This window comes from Heliangelus exortis, chromosome 18 (assembly GCF_036169615.1).
Source record: "Heliangelus exortis chromosome 18, bHelExo1.hap1, whole genome shotgun sequence".
In the NCBI taxonomy this organism is placed as follows: Eukaryota; Metazoa; Chordata; class Aves; order Apodiformes; family Trochilidae; genus Heliangelus; species Heliangelus exortis.
In genome coordinates this window covers 12,622,387-12,646,603 of record NC_092439.1, presented here as the reverse complement: position 1 = coordinate 12,646,603, position 24,217 = coordinate 12,622,387, and the positions used below count along the sequence as shown (strand labels likewise).

The 24,217-nt window shown below is 48.4% G+C and overlaps 1 long non-coding RNA gene across 2 annotated transcripts; it reads right to left on the bottom strand.

Annotated features, from left to right (window-relative positions):
* Window positions 1-4,463: 4,463 nt before the first annotated feature.
* Window positions 4,464-11,843, bottom strand: LOC139804729 (uncharacterized). Of its 2 annotated transcripts, XR_011729514.1 has the most exons (4): window positions 11,348-11,843; window positions 9,852-10,709; window positions 8,782-9,258; window positions 4,464-4,580 (listed from the first exon to the last, which is right to left on the bottom strand). It is a non-coding gene; the product is annotated as an uncharacterized lncRNA (long non-coding RNA). The 2 variants fall into 2 exon arrangements; XR_011729513.1 differs by lacking the exon at window positions 4,464-4,580 and having other exon boundaries at window positions 8,694-9,258.
* Window positions 11,844-24,217: the final 12,374 nt, after the last annotated feature.

Genomic DNA, 24,217 nt, shown 5'->3' with positions numbered 1-24,217 from the left:
CAGACTTACTTTAAAGGTCTCTTCAGAACAACATTTGCCAGAGATGATAAACTTAAAATCAGCCATCAAAGCAAGTTCCAGTTATCTGAAATTGTAATCAATGTGCTGAAAGGATAACCTTAAAATGTCAATTCATGTAAAGAATTGAAAAAATTGGTAAAATTCTTTTAATAAATATAGGAACAGATCAAGTCACTCAGCCTTCCTGCAAGCTGTAATATATTCAGAGACAGAAATGAAGGTTCTTCTGATAAACAGTGGCTTTAAAAAGCACCAAGAACATCAGACAAGCATTCAAGACTATTGCAAGAATAGATGGGATCTCTTTGAATTTGTTTTGTTTTCCTTTTGTCTCATTATTATTGTTTATCTCCTTGTGAAATCCAGTACTTTATTTAAGCTCATCAGTTCTTCTACTTAGTCACCTCTTCTCAAAGCCCTTGATTTTTAATCCCTCTTTTTTATATGGATGACAAATTAGGAATACAACTCTTTTCTTCTTTAAGCCCTGCTAGTCTGTCCCCCCACAATCCCTGGCTGATGTCCTGCATCTTACAAAAATGTTCTCCAGCACGGAGGCTCCAGGTAGCCAAAGTGAAGTCCTGCTTTCTGTGTCACCAAGGACAGAACTTCCAGTTGCCACAAGACTTTTCCCCTCTGATAAGAGAGGAAAAAGCAGATTGGGATTCTTCTGCCCCGGAGAAGCTGGCAGAGGAGGTGAGCTGGAAGCAACCACCTTTCAGAAGGTTCTTTTGGGCAAGAAGCTGCAAGAACACAGGCCCCACCTTTTCCCAGCTGGTCCAGCTCAAAGCTCCTTAACACATTCCCAAGGAAAAGTGCCAGCTTTTTGGAGACCACCCCCAGCTTGGACATTTCCATCTTTTTCATGTGTTTACATCTCTACAAACCACCTGTCTGGGTCCATGTTTAAGCTCTGCTGCTTTCAGACACGACTTCTGGGGAGTGTGAGCCTGTTTGATTAAACCAAGCCAGGTTGGTCTCAGCTTTTGTCATGCTGGACTTCCTACCCAATTTGCTGATGAGGAAGATGAGTCCTTGGGAAGCTTTATGAAGAAAATACAAGAGGTGGATGGGGCTTCATCACTGCTTTGGGTTGCAGACTCCAAGCACACGTCCATCTGGGTGCAGGTGCCAGGTGTGTGCAGCTGTGGGGTTAAAATCTGACAGAAAGCAGAAAGAGCAAACACTGTTTCACTGCACCAGTCCCCATGGACTCCCAGCTCTGACTTTGCCTGCCTCAAGAGACCCAAAAACAATCTGCAAGGCCAAAGAAAGGGATGTTGTGCAACTATCTGAGGAGCTGCCACCTCCCATCACAACCCTGATGGCCTTGTGGGGTTCAGTGCTCCCCTTACACCTCTTCCTCCCACTCCTCACTCACTCTCTCCCCCTCTTCCCCTCCACAGCCTAAATAATTACAGTCTGACACATGAAGCAATTACAGGGGGGATGGCCAGCTCCATCAAGAGATGTTTTTTTTTTTTCTCTTCTCCCTTCACAGCTCCATTCAGCATCCCTGAGTGACAGAAAGGAGTTTAATAACCCATAATGACACCTCAGGCTTCCACGTCATTGCAGTCTCCCTAGGACTGGAGCAGTGGCAGGAGGAAAAAAAGAAAAAAAAAAGAATTAAAATCCTCATCTCCCTCTTAACTTTGCAGCCTCCTATTATCCAGAAAACACTGGCTTTCATGCTCCACTCTCTCACAACTGATGAGCCCAGAGGAAGCAGGGCTGCAAGCAGAAAAGATGTGCTAGTTCTTCAGTAAGAAAAACAAGACATTTCCTGAAGCTCTGGGAGAAAAACTTTGCCAAATCAGATGAGGTTTAGCAGTTTCAGACCTGGTCTGGTGGACAGCCCAGATGGGGGGTCCTGGCCCTTCATCCCCCTCCACTGCAGGGGTGACCACTGGGATGTGAAGAGCTCCTGTGCAGGGGTTGTTCTTCCAGCAGTGGGGAAATCCCAATGCAAAATTTAAAAAGCCAATTATGCTTTTTTAAAATAAATAAATGGCAGAAAATACACTTTCCTAGAGAAAATGGAGCAGAGCTGTGCAACTTTCTTTCTCCAGTGCCTTTTTGCTTTGGTCTCTGTAATGTGGAGCATAAGATCTGCTCCCCAGATGCAAACCAATGGTTGAGGGCTCAAGGCCAATATCCTCAGCAGCTAAATTCAAACCTCAGTGTCTGAGAGTTCACATTTCAGAAGGCCAGGTCACATTTTATTTAAAATCTGAGAATATTCCTATTGCACACACAAAAAATTACCTTCAGCCCCTCATTTTGAAGCATGGAGCCAGCTGGTCTCACAACTCTGTTTTCATCTAGAGTAGAAAATTTGTACTCATGCTGATAATATTTTGCCTCAAAACTCATCAAATCTCCTCTTTTTGGTCAGCAGTGAAAATGCATTTCTGGAAAGTCTTTACCACCAGGAAAATAACCTGATTTCCAGCAAAATAGTGAATGATTTGGGGAGTTTTCAGAGGGGAGGTAGTCTGCTTGGCTGGAGAAAAATAGCTTCTCACCAGGAACTGAGAATTCAGCCCTCAGCTTTCAGAAAGAAATGCAGCAGTAATCCCTCTCTCTTTCAGGAATCAGGCATGGAACAGGCAAGTGAAAATTCAGTAATATTGTCCTGATGATCCACCAGAATCCAAACCAACCATCTTTTCTTGGATCAGTGGGGAAGAAGCACTTGGGAGCAATTTTCTCTTTGGAAATGTGGGCAGCAAGCAGACAGCTGGGAGCAGGCAGTGGAACATAATGCCCTGGCTCTTGGATCATGCCATCTTGTGGGGTTATAAAACTAACAGCTGAACAAAACAAACAAAAAAAAAACCCCACAGACTTTCTGAGATCAGAGGAAAGGTTGGGGAGGAGTCTAGGAGCTCCTAGAGAGGTGGAAAAACCCTCCAGAAACAGTAACTATCATATAGAGAGCTGGCACAGAGTATTTGAATGTGGAGTTTGACTGTGAGTTTGCTTTACAGAAAAAAAAAAATTAAAAAAGGGTGGGGTTGTGCAGGTAAAGAGTTGCCTGAAAACATCAGAAACGTTATGACCAGAAAAATCAGATGTCCAACACTAATTCTAATCCCAAAAAACACCACAAAAAAACCCATGGACCTGCCTTTCTGACTTCTCACTGTGTGGCTGTGGGGAAGTTATTTAACTCAGGCTTTGTTCCCTGCCTTCTGCCTCGAGGTGCTCATAAATGCTGTGAAAGAACCAGGTAAGAGTGGGCAATAAATGCAGAAATAAGTGGAAATATTTGTACCTCTGCTCCTTTCAGTCCTCTTGCCTCCAATCTGACTGCCCATTAGGCCTTTCAGTGACATGGAAATGCTGCTGCTCATTTTTCTCCAGACCTTTGCAAGTCCCAGCAGGAAGAGGTTTTCAGTGTTCTGGATCCTCTCCAGATGGGAAGAGAAGGTTGAGGGCATGTCCCCATTTTATTGCCAAGTTCAATAAGTCCCAGTCCTACCACATGAAGTTGTTCTTTAAAGTGGCCTTTGGGGTGTTCAGCCTCTTCACTGCCAGTGACCGTGGTGTCTGGCCTGTTGTGTTTAACCCTTTTGCTCATCCACTCACACTATGGAGTAATTTATCTAACCTGTGGCAGCATCAAAAGAGAGAAATACAAGACATGGTGAGAGATCCAAATTAAGCTCCCATTGCCCTTCCAGAAGGATGGTACACAGGGCACTGTGTGTTGGCATGGCCCTGGCACAGCCAAAGCTGATGGAGTGGGACCAGAAGGGACTTTGAGCCATTGCCACCTGTTAGGACCTGCACTTCAGAGCTGCTTGGTGTGGTTGGGATGGGTTTGGACCCCACATCTCCTCATGAGCATTGTTTTCCCCTTGCTTTCCCAGTCACCCACCCCTTGCTGCTCTGGCTGTGGAAGAAAATGATGGCAGAAGAAGCCAAGGTTTTTCTGTCAGGTTTTTCTGTCGCTGCATTGTCAGTGTTTGCCCAGCATTCTCCTTTTTCATGAACATGTCACTCCTCTGACACATACAACTCCTTCCCCCTCCTCTTGCTGCCTTTCTCATGCTCCATAATGGCAGCTCCAGGTCAGCAGGGTGGGCCATCAAACTGCAACTCAGTGCTACTTCCACCTGAAAAAAAAAAATCACTGTCTTCTTACCCACTCGGTTCCCTCTCTCCTCAGGCACTGGAGGATAAAAACCACCTGCCTGTCAAACCAAAAGTCTGCTGTGGTTTTAGCATTAGGAGTCATACAATGGGTTTGGGTTTGGACCCCACATCTCCTCATGAGCATTGTTTTTTCCCTTGCTTTCCCAGTCACCCACCCCTTGCTGCTCTGGCTGTGGAAGAAAATGATGGCAGAAGAAGCCAAGGTTTTTCTGTCAGGTTTTTCTGTCGCTGCCTTGTCAGTGTTTGCCCAGCATTCTCCTTTTTCATGAACATGTCACTCCTCTGACATAGACACAACTCCTTCCCCCTCCTCTTGCTGCCTTTCTCATGCTCCATAATGGCAGCTCCAGGTCAGCAGGGTGGGCCATCAAACTGCAACTCAGTGCTACTTCCACCTGAAAAAAAAAAAATCACTGTCTTCTTACCCACTCGGTTCCCTCTCTCCTCAGGCACTGGAGGATAAAAACCACCCACCTGTCAAACCAAAGGTCTGCTGTGGTTTCAGCATTAGGAGTCATACAAAGGGTCTCAGACCTATGAAAATGTCACAATATTGACTTCCTCCAAATGTTAATTCGTTGTTCTGTTTATAGGCAGAATGGTGTTTTGCATCCAGCATCAAATGGATGAGCTCGATTATGGAGACACAAAGGGTTCTGCATTGGAAAAATTGTCACCAGCATTTTCCCAGTGAAGTCAATGCTTTCTTATTGATCCATATCTGTTCAGGTTCTCATCTGTTATTCCTAACAGGTAGTCATCAAGTAAATGCATGGGAGAGAGAGCACAAGAAAATATTTTCCTCTCTTTTTCAGAGGATGAATATAAATGTATCACCCATGGCAAGGTTCATTTCACCCAGCAGGCTTAAGAGGATGACTCATCAAAGCCTTCTGCTTCTCTTCTGGATCTTCAAGGTGTATCAACAAAGTTTTATTGATCCACACTCATGGAAAGTAAAGAAAGAAAAGTCTGAGATCCAGACTGGTACAATATGCCTGCCTTCAGTAATGCTGTCATTAAGCTACTGGGAGGATGCAATGGAAAATCAGGATCTAAGAGATTACATTTCTAATCCTCCCAATGGCAGAAGTGTCCTCTCTGCTTACAGATCCTCTAATCTAGTGGAGAACAGAACAAAGTTAGGCAAAGAGGAAAAGTTTAAGGCAGCTGTAGGACACACATTCATAATAGTGAGGGCAAACAAGCCCAGTGGGCACTGGGAAAGCCATGCAACCCTTTGCTTGAATTGTCCCAACTGGAACAGGTAACATCACTGGAAGATTGTGTCCATCAGACATAGAGACAAGGAAAAAATATCCTAATGAGGATGGCAGAGCCCAGGTGCTGTGCAGGGGAGATGTGGCTGTGATAACCCATCTGACAAAGCAAGGCAGAGCAGGCAGACCTCCTGTCCCCAGGCAGGAAGGCAGAGCAGACCCCTACCACCTCCCACCAACACAACATGGCTGAGGTTCTTCTACCTTGCACCCTGGTCTTGCAGATCTCACTTTCTGAATCAGATAAGCCAGTGAAGAAAAGCAGCCCTGCAGAGGAAGTCTTCAGCCTTTCCCACTGTACCAGCTGGGAAAATGTGTCTCTCCATCACATAATGGGGGAGAAATCAGCTGGTTTGGGTGCTCATCCTTCCTCCTTTCCCTGCTGGTGCAGGCAGTGCCTGCCTCAGGACACTTAACAGCAGTTTCACTGATTTAATTTACATCAGGGACATGCTAGATGGCATCAAGGCATACTGCTACAGGAGGAAAAGCTCCAGAGAAGAAGCAGGAGGAAAAGCTCCAACTGTTCTGTTTCCCTGGTCATTCCTAACCCCAAAACATCACCAGAAGCAAATAAATGGGGGAGCCAGCACGTGTTTTTTTTTTTTTTCCAGCAGTCTCCTCTTTCTCCTATTTCTTCCCTGTCTCTCCCATGGGTTTGTCCTCCTCTAGCTCCTGCTCCCCTTCCTCCCCTCCCACACCAGACCTGCAGAGTGGCAGAAGCCCAGCCATAGCCTGGAGGGATTTGCCTTTTGCCTTTAGTGGGATGGCATTCGTTTTCCTTATCTGTCCCCAATAGGGCCATGTGTTTTGTCTCTGCCCCCCCTCCCCTCCCTGCAGACACGTGGCTGAGAGCAACAGAGAGACAAGGGGTCCTTGTAAGTGACTTATGATAATTGCAGAGCAGCAACTGCTCTGAAAATCTAAATTCCTCCCTGACATTTCCAGTCTAAAGCTCCCACTGACTCAGCTGCTGCTTGTGATATTTAAACAAGGATTATCTCCTTTTATATTCTTTTCTTTTTGATAATGGGATGGCAAGAGGTTAGTTTAACACTTTCCTGTGGTTTGTTTGGCTGTTATGGATTGAACACTCTTCAGCACTTTAGCCAAATCTCTGCTTCCTGAGAGAGTTATTTGGCACGACTGGGATGAACAAAGGCTCTCATGATTAAAAAGCACAGATCTTTCCTTGGATTTTCATCTTTTCCATGTTTTTCATCAGCATGAACCTTTGCATACTGGGAAATTGACTACTTTGGGTGTAAAAGGTCTCATCTTCTTGGCTTCAGCACAGCCACACTCAGCTTATCACTTCAGGTCTTCATGCATCACATCTTACAGCAGTTTTTTTTAACAAAATAAATATTATTTTGTAGGGATACTGAGTAGCATCTCCACAAAGGAGCCTTATGGAAAGCTCAGGGAACTTTTTGATACCTGAGAGACACAAGTGTGGCAGCTCTGAGGGAGACCATGCACTGATCAAAGCTCTCCATCTGTCCAGAAATAACCTGACAGGTGAAGGAGAGCACATCAAGCAATACCCCCTGAGATCCCTCAGTTCAGAGCTTCAAAATGGCAGCCAAAATGCAGAAAACCAGTCCCCCTCACAATTACACAAAAAAGAGGCACCCATCCCCAAGATTGGATCATCCCAAGCCAGCTGCCCATGGCCCAGAGGATGCTGCAGGGCAGCCCTGGGCACAGAGGCTCTGGGATGCTGCCATGGGGCACTGCCTGGGGATTTGGGATGCTGAAGCATCAGAAGTGGGAAGGGATCAATGTGCCTGATAATCTGTGATTAAGGCACACTGAGCCAGGTCAGGCTTTCCAATGTAGTTTATTCCTGAAATTGGCCAAGAAATTGCTGGGGAGTGGGTGAGGGGGTGCAGGACCAGCTTCTCCATGGTGTGGGCATTTTGCAAATGACTGAGAGAAATGTGAGAATTTCCCTCTGCTTTTCAAAGAGATGGAGGAGCTGGGAGGTGATAAGGGAGCCTTCCCATTCCCTGTGGTGGACTGGGCTGGGCTGGAGCAGTGCAGATGAATTTGAAAGATGGAGAAGGTGGGCACAGAGCTGGGGGCTGAAGCTGGTGGAGGTTTGGGACTAGGGTGAGGGTCTGGCTGTGCACACAAGCATCTGTATCACTGACAGTGACAGCAGGGGGGTGGCAGGGTCCCCATTTGTGTCACTGCAGTCCCTATCACACTGCCACAGCCAGGCAAAGCAAACACAGCCCCAGTGGAGATGCTCCCTCTGCCCTGGTGATAAACAGCACAATGTGGGTGCAGAGACAGCTCCCTGACTTTCCCTGTGCCCCAGGGTGCAAACTGCTTTACAGCCCTGGGGAAGGTCTCTCTTAAGCCCCTGTTTGATCAGTTCCAGTGCTGCATCCCTGCTGAGGTTGCCCAGCACCTCTGAGCACCTGAAATACACAAATGGTGCAGAGCTGGTGTGGTCCCACTGTCTGTTTTGGTTACTATCCCACCCTCATCATCCCCCCCATCCCAGTGCCACGGCAGCCCATGATTTCAGGGACATCATTTAAGGACATCAATACAGGTCAAGCCAGACCTTGGATGGGCAGAAAACTTGGCCTTCATCTCCACCTTGTGGTGCCCCCCTCAACTTGGGGCACCTGTTTTCATTCCTGGGGTGTCCCCATGAAAATTGCAGCTGCCAGGCAGTGGAGACCCAAGACTGAAATTCAGCACTGGTCACCATTTTTTTCCTTGAGAAGAAAGCTCCAGAAAAGGAGCATCTCATCTCTCCCAGCACAACATGGGGAATGGGCAGGGGGGTATGGATGTGCACCAGCTCTGCACAAAACCTTCTCTCCTGATCCCATTTTGTCTCCTAGAGCACAGCAGGAAGTCACCAAAGCATAGCCAAAGCAGCTTAGGCACAGGGTGATAGTGGTGGCTTGAGTCTCAGGGTGAGACTGGTTGTCCTTAGAGCATCTTTCCTAGCTGCTTCTTTTCCCAAATTATCATCTCCCCTTGGCCCAGATCTATTTGAAAGGCCTTGTGTGCAACTAAGCCTTACAGCATGTTTGGGGCTGCTCAGGTGAGAATGTGTGAGATCATCAATGGAGGAAACAGAAAAGGAAAAAAATTAAAATAGGAGCTGTTAAATAAGATGCTCTTGAAAAGCCTCCCTGAAAAACCTCCACAATGAAAAATAAAGGAAAAAAACAACCCCTCCTCCCTAAAAAAACCCACAAACAAACAAGAACAAAACAAAGAAAGAAAAGGGAAAGAAAAGGAAAGAAGGGGTTAAGGGGTTGACTCCTTCCCTCCCTTCAGCTGTTACCTGCTCGATGCACTTTTCAGTTTGCAGGGAAGATTTTTATATAAGGACCACACTGTCCTCTTCTCAGTGCCACCATGCCTGCCTCACCTCCTTGTTCCAATTGCCATGACACATCAGAGTTGCTGCCACATCAGCTCCTTGCTCTGTGCCATCTGGTCCCTGATGCCTGGGGACAGCTGTGAGCTGTGGGGACAGAGTGACAGGGGGGAGAGCATGGAGAAGGGCAACTGACTGCTGCTTGTGACGTGCCTGGTGGCCTTTCCTCTCCTCTGGTGGTGCCAGAGTGACTCAGCTCCAGGATGGGCCCCGTGCTGAGTCATGTCCCAGGAGCCTCCCATCCCATAGTCCAACTACTGCTGGCACAGGGGGACCAGGAACAAGTGGCTGACGTGGCTGATGTTATCTCCCCCTCTCCTTCCAGAGGCTCTCCAGAAGATGGCTGATACCTGTCCTTGGCTGCAAGGTGCTTTGGAGGTCCTAGAACAGGAAGATGTTTCATATCTGTTCAGTAGTAGCATGGGAAGTCATATTCACATCCTTTCTAATCCATAATTACACCACCAGGTGCTGCTCCTCTTATGTATTATTATAAATATATTCCTATGTATATTTCTATTTTTATTTTTATTTCTATGTATATTTCTATTTCTATTTTTATTTCTATGTACATTTCTATGTATATTTCTATTTCTATTTCTGTCTATGTCTATGTCTATGTCTATGTCTATGTCTATTTCTATGTATATTTCTATTTCTATGTATATTTCTATGTATATTTCTGTGTATATTTCTATGTATATTTCTATGTATATTTCTATTTCTATGTCTATTTCTATGTCTATTTCTATGTCTATTTCTATTTCTATTTCTATTTCTATTTCTATTTCTATTTCTATTTCTATTTCTATTTCTATTTATATCTATATTTATATTTATATTTATATTTATATTTATATTTATATTTATATTTATATTTATATTTATATTTATAAAACACCTATCACCATATTGATAAACACTCTTTGGAACCACTCTGACAGCAGAGGTAAGAACAGGACTCAGCCTCTTACCTGTCCACCATAATGGTTGCTCCATCAGGCCTCGGGCACACAGTAAGCAACCCCAGGTTGTGTTCTCCACAGGTGAGACCTGATGGTGCCTCATCAGCTCTCACAGTCTCTTGGTTATCCTCCTGTCTCAAGGCAGATGGTAGGATTGGCCATAGGTCAGGCAGTCTCTGGGCTTCTATTCTTGCTAACAAGACTTGAAAAGATGATACCCTTCTCCCAGGGTCCACAGCTGTCCAGAACAGTACAAGTGTTTTATTTCTGCCTAATTCCCTACATGCATGACTGAAGGAAACTCCATTCTCATGTGTTCTTGAGAAGTGGTGGCCTAGAGGTGTCTGATCCTAAACCTGAAATCTCCTTCTGAGGGCCAGATGACCCTAAAAGAGGAGCTAAAAGCTGTTTTAGAAACTTCTTCTGCCTACTTTCTGGGCAAAGCAGCTTTAAAGTCTTAGAGCCTCCCCCTTGCTATTCAGTCAGAATTATCAAAACTTATGTTAAGTCATAAAGAACTGTAATCAGAGATGCATCAAGGAAGAAAAGAAATCCAAACCATCCTTTCAGCTCCCTTCTTCACTGTGATTCACAGCCCACTAAAGGAATGGCTCATAAATGTGTCTGATGTTGCAAGTCTCTTTTTACTTCTTCTCTTCTGAAGCCTTCCCTCTGCCTCCCACAGGCTTTTGGTGGCCAAGACAGGGGTTGAACTGGGAGGTAGAAAACTCCAGCTGTTCCTGTGGGTTCACATCAGGCAAGGGGCTCATCAAAGGACTGCAAAACCTCAGCAGCTCTCAGGTCTGCTGCTCTCCTCTGCTGCCAGGAGATTCTACCAGGAGATGTCTGTAAGGAAGCAGTGGTTTCCTGAAAAAAAAACAGGGGCTTAGAACAACCCTTCCTTTCAGTAAACACTGATCTGTTTAATGGGTGGAGATAGACATGAAATCTTATTCCTCTACTGAATTTCCAGGAAGCTGAGCATGCTGCCTCCAGCTGGACAACCAGCCTGCAGAATCCTCCTGTCCCTCATCTGTTCATGGCAGCATGTTCACTCCCCCTCTTTCTCCTCCTTGTTTTCACCCTGCTTCATTTCAGGGTGGCTGTTGGTTATCTCTCTGGATGGGTGCCTGCCACTGCCTCCCCACCAACCCTTCTCCCAGCCCTGGGATGTGTCACAGCAGGTGACAGGGAACAACTCCAAAGCCAAGTGAGCCCCATGGCAGGGCAGGGCTTGCAGCCTCCCCACTCTCTACCATCAAAACCCATCCCACTCAATAAGCCTCCTGCCCAGTTCACACCAATCTGGGCCTGATTTCCAGAAAATCTGGGCTTACAGGGTTCTCCTGAAACTGTTCCTAAAACATCTTCAACACCCGGTCCATCTTAACGTGTTTTCTAAAAACTGCTTTTTCTGTTCTTCCCTGTTTTCCCTATTTTCCTTATAACTGGAGGCATGGGGCTGTTTCCCTCCACTGCATCTCTTTTCAGCATTAAATACTCACCTCTTCAAGTGGCTCAGGGATGTGCTGGCATTTTCCAGCCTTTGATTAGGCAGTGGTCCACTTACAGGTACTGAAGAGGGTTTAAACCTCTGTGGTTGTCAGGAGGCGAGGGAAGGGTAATTGAGGGTTTAGACAGCACTTCCCCCTGCAAAATATTGAACATCAAAATCAGGCAGGTCTATTGATCAGCCTCTCAAGTGGTCTGTCTCTCCCATTAGCCCTTTCCTAGGTGATGCACAGGGTATTAAAGAAGCACAGATTTTTGATTGCACTTTGCAGCGACACCAGAGGTAGCTGGAATTGGGAGGCTCAGGAAACAAGGCAAACATGGGTTTTTTCAGGCAAAAAGACAGGGTTTCTGCCCTGGTGCAAGGGCAGGTTTCCATTGCACCATGACCTTGTGGGGAACAGAGCATCCAAGCTGATCTTAGGCAGTCCCCATGGCAAAGCCCTTTCAGATAACATATTCTTAATTTAAGGAACCCCAAATGACAGGCTGAATCTTTCTCTGTTTAGGAACGTGAGGGAAAATGGAAAGTTCTGAAGTATAAAACCCATGGAGAACTAGCCCAAAGCAAAGCACACTTGGTTAAAAAGAGAATGGCATCCTCTCTGGCCAGCACTGTTTGATAAGCAGTGTTCAGAAAGAAAGTGCTGGTGGCTGGTAAGCTTTGCAGACAGGGAATGAACTGGTGGTGCATTGAATGCTCAGACATCTGTAGTTCTCTGTGTAGGGTGTTTTAGGATGGAAAATGGTTTAAATAGATGACTTTTTATAAGTCCAGTCTCCACATGTCTCTGGAACTATCAGGAAGGAGTTGGCTGTGATGATCGAGTGACTTTCTAGCAGGGTGCAGCATGAGGGGCTGAGAGGTGCAGGGGTACAAGGAGGGTTTGGAAGGTGCTTTTCCAGCAGAGGACAGACCTTTGCTGGAATCCCTCTGCTCCTAAGGGCTGCCTCTCTTAGTAGGTATCTCCAGAGCATTGCCAGGCCAAGGTTGCTGTGTGGGAGTCCTGTGATCTGCTCTGCAGCTCCCTCACCACCTCCTGGGGCTCACAGAAATCAGGGGAGCGTTTGTGGCAGATGGGGCACGGGCAGGAGGGAAACGCTGAGGCACGAGGGGTAGAAACCAACCCGGGGCCTCCACACGGCACCTTTGGTTTCCCAGTCCCATCCCTCACAGCGGGTGAGATGTGTCCTGTGTGACAGGGGGGATCCTGTCAGCCGCCTGCCACGGAGGAGCAAAGGGGGGACTGGATTTACAGGATGTGCAGTCCCAGAGGCTTCCCTCACACAGTGGGGTTCTACCAAGGGGTTGGGCTGGGCCGGGCCAGGCCGAACTGGGCCGAGCTGCACAGTACAGCAGCAGAAGGGACACAGAACGCCTGCAGCAGGGCCACAGGAGGGCCACGGAAGAACGGCTGCAGTATGGCAGCAGAATGGCCTCAGTATGCCTGCAGCAGCACTACAGCAATTCCACAGCAGTACTGCAGCCATATGCCAGCAGCAGTAGCACCGCAGCAGTACCACAGCAATACCACAGCAGTACCACAGCAGTAGTGCAGCAGCACCACAGCAGTACCACAGCAGCAGTACCACAGCAGCACCGCAGCAGCTCCACAGCAATACCACAGTAGTACCACAACAGTAGCGCAGCAGTACCACAGCAGCAGTACCACAGCAGCAGTACCACAGCAGCACCACAGCAATCATAGAATCGTCTGGGTTGGAAGGGACCTCAGAGATCATCAAGTCCAACCCTTGATCCACTCTCCCCGTGGTTCCCAGCCCATGACACTGAGTGCCACATCCAGGCTCTTTTGAAATATCTCCAGGGATGGAGAATCCACCCCTTCCCTGGGCAGCCCATTCCAGTGTCTGATCACCCTCTCCATAAAGAAATTCTTTCTAATGTCCAACCTAAACCTCCCCCGGCACAACTTGAGACTGTGCCCTCTTGTCTTGCTATACCACAGCAGTACCGCAGCAGCTCCACAGCAGAACCGCAGCAGTACCGCAGCGGCAGTACCTCAGCAGTACGTCAGCAATACCTCAGCAGTACCAGAGCAGTACCACAGCACTACCTCAGCAGTACCACAGCAGTACCTCAACAGCACCACATCAGTACCTCAGCAGTACCGCAGCAGAACCACAGCAACACCTCAGCAGTACCCAGCAGTACCGCAGCAGTACCACAGCAGTACCTCAGCAGTACCGCAGCAGTACCACAGCAGAACCACAGCAGAACCACAGCAGTATTGTAGTGGCAGTACCTCAGCAGTACCGCAGCAGTACCACAGCAATACCTCAGCAGTACCCCAGCAGTACCTCAGCAGTACCACAGCAGTACCACAGCAGTACCACAGAAGCTCCACAGCAGCACCACAGCAGCACCACAGCGGCACTACCTCAGCAGCAGTACCGAAGGGGCAGTACCTCAGCAGTACCTCAGCAATACCGCCGCAGTACCTCAGCAGTACCACAGCACTACCACAGCAGTACCTCAGCAGTACCACAGCAGTACCGCAGCAGTACTGCAGCAATACCACAGCAGTACCGCAGCAGTGGTACCACAGCAGCAGTACCACAGCAGAACCGCAGCAGTACCACAGCAGAACCACAGCAGAACCACAGCAGTACTGTAGCGGCAGTACCTCAGCAGTACCTCAGCAATACCTCTAGCAGTACCCCAGCAGTACCACAGCAATACCTCAGCAGCAGTACCTCAGCAGTACCACAGCAGCACCACAGCAGTGCCTCAGCAGCAGTACCTCAGCATACCACAGCAGTACCACAGCAATACCACAGCAGTACCTCAGCAGTACCACAGCAGCAGTACCGCAGCAGCTCCGCAGCAGCAGTACCTCTGCAGTACCACAGCAATACTTCAGCAGTACCACAGCAGTACCACAGCAGCAGTACCGCAACACTATGCCCGCATCAGTCTCGCACTAGGAAGCCGCAGTACGGTCGCCGCTCACCGGGCGGCGCTGCGGCTCCGCCATCCTCACCCCCCGCCCCTTCAGCCTCCTTCGCGCCATCCTCCCACCTCCATCCTCACTCCCCCCCCGCCCCGCCATCGTCACCCTCGCCATCTTCCCCCCTGCCCCTTACCCGCGTCCGTCCCTCCGCGTCTCCCCCGAGCCGCAGGGAGCTGCCGGTGGGCCCAGGGAGGAGCGAGAAGAGGGGCAGAGGCACTGGGGAGAGGCACCTGCACCTCCCTGTTTGGAGGCTGCAGCCATTCCTGCTCCCAGCTGCAAAGCCCCTGCCAGGCCCACACCAAATAATTTTCTAGTTTAGTACAAGAAATAAAGACAGTGTTTTTACCCTTTCTGTGCTGCAAACACCCTAGGGCACGCAGCCTGCTCTTTCAGAATTCTTTTTTTGAAGGTAAAATAACCCACGGGCTTGATTTCTCACTTCAGGAAGGACACACTTACAAACTACAATATTGGTATTGTATACATAGATAATATAGCATGGGTAACCCTATGGCAGTGTCATGGAGCTGACAGTGATCTCCTGTTTGATGATGTGCCTCAAAGTCTCTGAGGAAATGTGGTCTGAATTAAGCTGAACAAAAATTTTTACCAAATTCATCCAGTTCTCCTCCCTCTGCTCTCCTCCCTCCCCTCACGCCATTGCTGGGCTGCCATTGCTGGAGACCTGCAGAATGATGGGTAACATGCAGGTTGATAAGTTGTTCAAGAAGACACTGGGGCAACAATGTACAACAATCCCTCCCTTGCATGCCCAGCAACTCCTCCATTAGCCCTGAAGGAGAAGCTGAGGGTTTGGGGACTCGATGGATCCCGTTGTAGCCAAACTAGCTCCCTCCCTTCCCTGGGAGCAGGTGGCTTCAAGGGACCAAGCCATGACAATCAATAGCTGAGGCTCTTAGGACAGGGCATCCATGTCTACATCTCAGACACCCCTTAGACCCTTCCTGTTAGCTGTCACCACAGAGTCAACTCTGAGTAACACTGTCCCTGGTGTTTTGGTGGTGATGCTGCCCCAGTGGGACACCTTCTCCTTGGACAGCCACAGGAGAGCAGTGCTGACCTGGGCATATCCCCAAAGGATATTTAGTCATGGCCATGAGCCATGCCCAGTGCTACTTCTCCTCTCTTGATCCTCCCAGCCCTTTGCAACCAACTCTTCTGCCCTCTGAATCCCAAGAAAAAGCAGTCTTTGCCTGAAACATGGATATTCCTGGTTTCTGCTCCCTTGGGGGGTGTGTGGCCACAGCAGCCCCATCTGCCAATGCAGTGGAATTGGATGGTGGTTTGTAAACATGCAGAGCAGATGCATCTACCCACATTTTCTTCCACATCCATTTTCTTTCACATCCATGCACATTTTCTTCCACAACGCTGGCAGGGCTATTGTTGGCTTCAAAGTTTTTCACGGAGGTGGAGGTTTTAAAGAAATTTTGAAGTTTTTAAGGCCATCTTAAGGGTATGGATTTCAATCCCTGCAGTCAGCTTGAACCACTCAGTCTGTCCCATGCCCTTGTCACCACTGCAGGGTCTGAGCCCTTCTATGTCAGGTTTGCTGCAAATGTGATGGTGTCACCACCTTTTCTGCTGGGATGCATGCAGCTTCCTTGTGACGTGTCCAGAAGAGGGGACAAATGGTGACCACAAAGCACTGGATCTTGGGGAGGGGCAGCTGTGGGTCCCCACCACCCCATCAGCCCCAACTCCCCCTGCCCACAGCACACTCTCTTTTCTTTTACCTTCTCTTTCTGGCTTTCTTTGTCCTGGCACAACTCAGGGCTTTCTAAAAATATTCTGTTTGGATTGTAACATCTTTGGTTTGCTGTAGAAAAGGCTGGAGTATAAATATAGCCATTTTTCTCCCTCTGTTCTTCCTACATGTGTTTGCACATGGAGTATCTCCATCCCAGCAGCAATTTCTTTGGACGACCAGAATAAACAGCTTTGGAAAGTCTCAGGCAAGCATTGACAAGGTCTTTTTATCTGTGAGTCCTTCAAGGAAGTGGCAAACAGAACACAAAAGGAGGAACAAGTTCATGAAACTGTGTTTTACCAAATTGGCACCTGCACTCAATTAGCAGCACGACCAGCACCTTTCCAAATCAAGGAAGATGAACAGCACTGGCTATCAAGTCTGCAGGGCAGAGCCTGTCCTGTCCTGTGTGTTTAGCCATCACCTCATCTAAAACACCCCTTGAAGGCAGATTCTAGGTAGCCCCACAATAACAGTAATAGCATTAATTATCATAATGAAGAGTAAACAGGACCAGTACACTTTAGAGTTGGAGGGGTAGGCAAAGTTTCCTCATCCACAGAAAAGCTTGTGAGACACAACCAAAAGAAGTGGGAAGGTGGCAGAGGCTGTCGTGGTGCTGCACCCTGGGGGAGCACATGGCACTTTGGGGACCCAGGCACGTGTCCCATCCCTGCTGCTGCTCTGAGCAAGGACACAACTCAGCTGCATTTTCCATTGCCAGAAGCTTTTGCATCTTGCAGGGCAAGGGACAAATTCCTCTCCTGTGAGGGAGAACATTTTTAAGCTAACTACTGATCCTGCAAACTCAGTCTGGATCTCACAGGCATTTTTTTTACAGGCAATTGCCCACCATGGTAGTCATCACCTTCCGCCACCATTTATACTCAAGCACCACACTCTTCCTCACCATCTGCCCCTCCTTGTGGTAAGGTAAGTCAACTGGCTGATCCATGCAGTGGATTTAAACCCAAAAGTGTCATCTTTGCAAGGCTGGGAAGCAGTAAATGTCACTGGTGCTACAGCCAGTGGACAGGACTGTGACAGGCAGATGCAGCAAGACCTCTTCTTTCAGGTGTGCCTCTGGTCTGCAGAGGAAAGCTGTAGCTGAAAGAAGGGGAGGGTGGTAAGGGAGGTACAAATCCTGCCAAATCTCTTCTAGGCATTGGAGCAGCTCCCTAGAAGTCCCTAGAAGTCCTATTTCTGTACCATATAAATGCATTGCTGCTGTGGGATGCTCTGCTTCCCACCAGCTCCAGATGAAACTCCCTATGTGACAAGGGACCTCATGGCTATAGAAAGGAAAGGGCTCTTCTGCTGCCCTGTGAGCTGCTTACTTCCACAAAAAAAATCCTAGAGCTGTAGGACCATCTCCTTTCCCATTTGGAAAGAGGCATTTAAAAAATGAGACTCGGGTATCCCAAAACTACTATCTCATTTTCCATGGTCTGAGCTTCGTTCCAACACTACTTTGCCCATGGTCTGAGGAACATATGGCTTAAACCTGTGTATTTTTTTGGGGGGTAAAAAAGGGACTGTATGGCTGGGCCCAAAGAGTTGTGTCCCCCAGGGCTCAGTGTTGGGGAACAGTTCTCATTAATGTCTTTATCAGTGATCTGGATGAGGGCACTGAGTGCACCCTGAGCAAGTTTGCAGATGACACTAAGCTGGGAGGGAGTGTTGATGTGCTTGAAGGTAGGAAGGCTCCACAGGGGGACCTGGACAGGCTGGATTGATCAGCCAAGGCTAATTGTATGAGGTTCAACAAGGCCAAGTTCCAGGTCCTGCAGTCAACAAGCCCATGTAATACTACAGGGAAGAGTGGCTGGAAAGCTGCCCAGAGGAAAAGGACCTGGGGATGTCAGTCAACAGCTGGCTAAACATGACCCAAAATTGTCCCAGGCCAAGAGCATCTTGGGTTGTATCAGTAATAGTGTGGCCAGCAAGAGGAGGGAAGTGTTTTCCCCCTGAACTCAGCACTGCTGAGGCCACCCCTTGAACACTATTCTCACTTTTGGGCCCTTCACTGCAAAGAAGATATCAAGGGGCTTGAGCAAGTCCAGAGAAAGGCAATGAAGGTGGTGAAGGGTCTGGAGAGCAAGTCTTATGAGGAGTGTCTGAGGGAAATGGGGTTGTTTATTCTGGAGAAAAGAAGGCTGAGAGGAGACCTAATTGCTCTAAAACTCCCTGAAATGAGGTTGCAGCAAGGTGGGGGCATGTCCCTTCTCCTTGTAGCAAGCAAACAAGATGAGGAAATGGTCTCCAGTTATGCCAAGGGGAGGGTTAGATTGGGGACCAGAAGAACTTTCATCACTGAAAGGGTTATTAAACCCTGGAACAGGCTGCCCAGGGAGGGGGTTGAATCTCCATCCCTGGAGGTGTTTAAAAGATGTGTAGATGGAATATGGTTTAGCACTGGACTCAGCAGTGTTAGATTAGTGGTTGGATCAATGATCTAAAGGCCTTTTCCAACCAGAAAAATTCTGTGACAGCCCCCATATCACTCTGTGGCAGGGGCTATGTGCTCCCATTGTCTGCTCTGTGACCCCATACAAACAGCAAAAAGCACAGGAGATTTCTTCCTGCCCCCCACCACACCAGTCAGATCATCTCTGCTTAAAATGTGTCTTTGGTGGGATGTACCTGGCACTTGCAAATGTGCCAGGGCAGCTGAGTGCCACCTCTGGAGGTTGTTTAAGCAGATACCATACATAAAAGCATCTTGTGGGTTGAAATAGCATCTTGCTTCCTTGCCCCTAGGCTTGTTGGGAGAGGTTTGTGCTTCCAGGTGATCAAACCAACCTTTGGGCTTGAAGAATTTCTGCTGGTAATGTACAGCTTGCACCAGAGCAGAGCCAGCTGAAGGAGAAGTGAGATGCCAGGAGCCAAGCACCTCTTCCTGAAGCTTCTGGTAATTGCTACTTGTCAAACAGAAAACATATTATTGAATCCATTTTAGCTTTTTTTTCCCACGTCACCATTTCATACCTTTTTTTCCCTTCTGAGAGCTGCTGAGAATAGCAAAGATTTGAGAATATTTCGTTTTCACTTCTCTCAGCCCTAGATGTGAGCTAAAACAGGAGTCTCAAGGGGGGTTTCCTTGAGAACTGCCTTCTCTCTTCTCTTCTCTTCTCTTCTCTTCTCTTCTCTTCTCTTCTCTTCTCTTCTCTTCTCTTCTCTTCTCTGCTCTTCTCTTCTCTTCTCTTCTCTTCTCTTCTCTTCTCTTTTCACCTTTTTCCAAATACTCTGCCTGCTCCTTCACAGGAATTTTTCTGTAACTCTAGCACCAGCTCCAGCAGCCACTGAAAGGGATGCAAAAGGGGGAAAGAGCACATCCTTCAGAAAGGAGAAAAACATCTCAGCACATCTTTCTGTCTGCAAATGGTTAAGTGTGGAGAGAGCTTGGAAGCAGCTTGCAGACTTGCTAGAGAGCAGCAAAAAATACAATTAAAAGAGCAAAATGACAGCTTGGCACTGGAGGGCTTCAGAAGCTAGAAGAAATTATTTTTAAAAAAATAAATATCCACAAGGAAGTGCCCACAATGGCTGGGAGTTAAAGCCTGATCTGCTTGCAGGTTGGGGAGGGGCTTCCAAGTGCTGTCATCTCCATCCCCTTGCCCTGCTCTGCCCCCCTTCCTCTCATTCCCCTCTTCTGGAAGCAGGGTTGGGGTGGGTGCCCTCAGAGGCACCACGGGGGACAGGGAGCTTGACAGCTCCTTGACTGTGCTGAGAAGTGACACTTGGAAACAGAAGAAGGGGAAATGTCAGGGTGTCACCCTCCTGGAGCCTGGGGATCTGTCAGCCAGAGGGACACAGGCATGAGCAGGGTGGTAGCTTGCTCTCTGCTTGTCGTTTCCAGTGCTCTGGTCCAAGAGCAGCTGGGGCTGCTCAGGATGCTCAGGGGTGCACACACAGCATCCTGCACCCAGGGGTGGCTGAGCTGAGACAAGGAACACCCCCACACAGCACTTCCCTCCTCACCACACCATATCTTAAATAAGAAGTGCTGTTTTGCCATAGGAGATGGCCTCCTGAAGTTGTGTTGGAGCTGGGAGAGAGCTCAGGTCCCTGGCCAGCCTCCTGTTAGGAATCACTAGGGGTTTGCCCTGAGCACCAAACAGTCCCAGGACCATGCACACCAATTATTTCATGTAGGGTTGCACTACAGACTGGTGGAAACATTGTGTTGCCTTGTAAAATTGTACATTAAATCCCACCCAAAGTTTCCTGGGGGTTTTAAGGAAACAAAGTCCATCCCAGGTGCTACTGAAGAGTCAGAAGTACTTCTTGCAGCCTGCAATATGCACATACTTAGTGTATGCTCACTCCTGCCCCCAAAAGTTCCCCTTTCCCCACTCCTTCATTCACAGGCAGTGCAGGTGCTTCCCAAGCTGCTGGCCATGTGCTGACACCAGCTGGATGCTTGGACTCTGCTATTCCTGGGAAACCTCTTCAGAGTGTTTTGGACCCCAAAGAGTCCCATGGCAGCAACACTTGGGTCCACTGCCCAATCTGCAGTCCAGTTAGCATCTCACGGGCAACTTTTCAAACTTCTGCAAGATTTTTCTCATCTTTTAGCAAGGACTTTTGCATATTGTTCTGGGGCTGCTGGAGCTGGCATAACCTTTGGATAGGTTTGGGGTTTTTTTCACACCCACCCCCTGCTTGCTGACCCCAGCAAGGCAGCTCTGTACTAGGGTGGTGGGTGCTGCCCTGGCCATGGGGACAGCCTGGATTTGGAGGTGACCTTTGCAGAACTCCAGAACTGCAGTGAAGAGGCAAGGACAAGAGCTGAGAGGGGCTTCCCAGGCCATGGGGCAGGCAAAAAGCAGTTTTTCTTCCTCCCATCCTCCATAAAGTGCTGATTGTAGGGCATGGTAGGGAAGAGATCTTACACCCAGAGGCAAGAGCTTTCTTCTCTGCTTCCCAGGGCATGTGCTTCCCCTTCAAGCCCATCAAAACTCCTCATCCTACAGTCCCATGGGTTGCCCACAGCCCTCCACACCAATGAGGGGAGAAATAAACCAAAGGCTTTGGCTTTCCCTGTGGAATGGTGGAATGGCACAGAGCCCTGACCAGCAGCATCTCTGCAGGCTCTAGGTGCAAGGCAATCTATCTTTGGGCTCTGCTGGGTGGTACAGATGGAGGGGAGTGCATTTTCTCCCCTAACTGATTGACAACTGGATGTTTCAGGGTTCCCCAACCCAGAGCATGAAGCCTGGCCCCAGACTGGAGGCAGCTGCCCCAGCCAGGGCTGCTCAGGTGAGGGTGAGATCCAGCCTTGCCCGGGGCCACTTCTTTTCAAGCCTCTGCCTGTCAAGGTACAGAGCTCTGCAGAGCCTCTGGAGGAGAGAGGTGGGTGGGGAGAGTGGGTTTGGTTTTCTTCTGAGCCAGCTCTTCAGATTTTGGAAAAGTTGTGTCTGCATTTCAAACTTACAAGCATCCCCTCCCTTTCTCCAGGGGCCTGGAGTGCCCCTGTGTTAACCTTTCCCGTGCAAGGAACACCCCCCTCCCACCCCCCCAGGTTTTGAAACTTTAATGTCATAACCTGTTTGTCCTGTTTAAAGCACAGGGTTGGGCTGGAGAGCTGACAGATCCTTAGCAAGCTATGCCTCCAGCTACGCCGAGTCCTCATGGCTCAGCAAAGGAGAAAGAGGGGGAAAAAACTACCCTTAGAGCCTCGCATTTTTCTGTCTCAGGGTTGTTGGTTGGTTTGTTGTTTTTTTTTCCACTTCAAACACAGCACCAAGGCAGCCTTCAGGTGCAGGCCCTGGCTCTGAGAGGGCAACTCAGTGCTGCATTCAACATCACCTCCCTCCACAGGGTTTGCTCCCAGAGCTGAGCTGCTGTGTCAAGGCAGCTCACAGCAATCCCTGAGATGAAAAGGCTCCCTCCTTATCTCCAAAATCAGACGGGCATCTCTCATCCTGACCCGTGCTGACAACTTCTGCACACGCACAGGGAGCTGTGGGGTTGCAAGAGCTCCAGCAGCCCTACAGCACCAGCAGGCCTGTCTGGGCAGAAGCATGGGTAGGGCTGGATACCAAAAATCCCCTCCTTGCTTCATTGTCCATCTTGCCCTGCCCCTGCCACTGCTCACCCTCACACAGACCCCACTAAAAAGCTTGAAGAACGTGAGGTTTTTGTGCAGCACGCTGGGCACACGCGTGTGCTGTGCTGCACTGCCAAGGAGATGCCTGGGAACACGTGTTACACACTTCAAGACTCCAACACAAGCATGGCATAAAGCAGATAGGCTGGGCCTGGATGTGTTGCTGTTGGTGTCTACAAGATAAAGAGTGAAAAGACAGACAAATCACATTTTTCATGTCACCAGTGATGTGTCCAGCTCGTGCCTTTCTCTGGGATTTCTATTGCTCCGGATCTCCGAGACATTTGATGCAACTTAGAGCTTGAAAAAAGGTTGTGTCTTCAAAGTTTTCTTAAAAAACAGAATTTTCATCTGTTTAAAGTACAACGGAATGGGCTAAGATTACTTGCAAATTCCCAAAGTCCTACATATCTCTAATACATTTGTAGAAATAAGGGATTTATGTTTCATTCTCTTCTTCAACAATGAAGACAGTGTCAGTGTATTAGCTGCTGCCTGGATATGACAAAGCCTGTGCCAGGCTAAAAGACAAATGCAGTCAGGAGTGGAGCACCACTGGACCCCTGGAGAGTGTTTGGGCTCCCAGGCTGCAGGACTCAACCAGCCCAGAGGTGAGGTCAAGTGTTATCCTCTGCCCCTTTGCTGGTCAGGGTCTGGCCCAGCCCTGCTATGAGTAAGATGTCTGAGCAGTTGACCAGAAAACATTAAAAAACCCACTTGAAGTGGCAGTGAGCAGTTACATGTGGCCACACCTCGTTTTCTTCTGCTGGTCCCTCCGACTCCTTGTGGAACAGATCCTAAAGTCCTTTTGCGAGCACCCAGGCACGTAGAGAGGTGAAGCCACAGGACTTGGCACCTTCTGGGGAGTTGGTTTAGGAGGCTGAGAGGCTCAGCAGTTGCATGACACGTGCCCGGAATGGTGCCAAGCACCTTCTTCTTTCAGCAGGGACAAACAGAAAGCCCAGCACCCCGGGCACCTGACAGGAAATGTCTGGATTCAGCCAATCCTGGAGCGAGCCGGTGGTGTTTTATCCCTTTGGTTTTATTTATTTTGGGGTTTTTTTTTAATGACAAAAATAAAACGATATCTTCGCTTTGAAACTTGTTCTTGACTTTAGCACCCAGGGACTTAAAACAAACTGGGTTATGCCCTCCCCTCCACCACCACCTCTGATATCTGGGCTTGCAGGTGGCAGAGGCAGGCTCAGCCTGATAAGGTTACTGATAGGAGACAAAACTGCACCATGGAGCAAATGTGCTCGTTAAGCAGGAATCTTAAGAAGTTGAGGATATTTGCCTAGTGCTCTCCTCCTCCCCATCATCTCAGGGGCCAGGCAGTGGTCAGTTGCCCAGGGAGAGAAGAACAGAGGGGACAAGGACAGGGCCAGACTGCTCCTCACTCAGACTTGGTCCAACCTAAAGCAGGCACAAGGGGAGCAGGATACAAGGGGTTTCTTGTCACCAAGTTTGCAGCCAAAGGCTAGATGCAGGTGCCAAGAAGTCTTCAGGGCCAACCAAGCACCTACACCAGGCTGGCTTTGGGACTAGAAGTCTAAAGAGATATAGAGCTAGATTTAGGGTCATTGCTGCTCCTGCAGAGCAATAACTTGCTCTGGGGTTAGTGTGTGATAAACATCTCAGTCATCCTGAGCAAAGATAGGGGAAGGGGCCTGCAGCAAGCACAGCTCTGTTCCACCTTTATTTGAAGACCAGCTGTCAAACAACCAATTTTTGTTGGCCTTTCTAGAGGTTTAGTGGTTGCACCAGCCTTCTTTCACTCCTGCCTTTTTACTTTTCAGGAGAGGATAAAACTGTCACCATGAAAGGAAATTAATTCCTTGAACTCATTTATCTCCTTTTCTGCTTTTTTCACCAAGCAACTTTATGTGCTTGGATCCCAAACTTCCTTCTTCCTTATGTATTGCTAATTTTAAAAATAATAACCACCAGTTGCTGGGATGGAAATAAGGAGGGGAGGCACCAAGTGACTGCTCATCAGGGATGA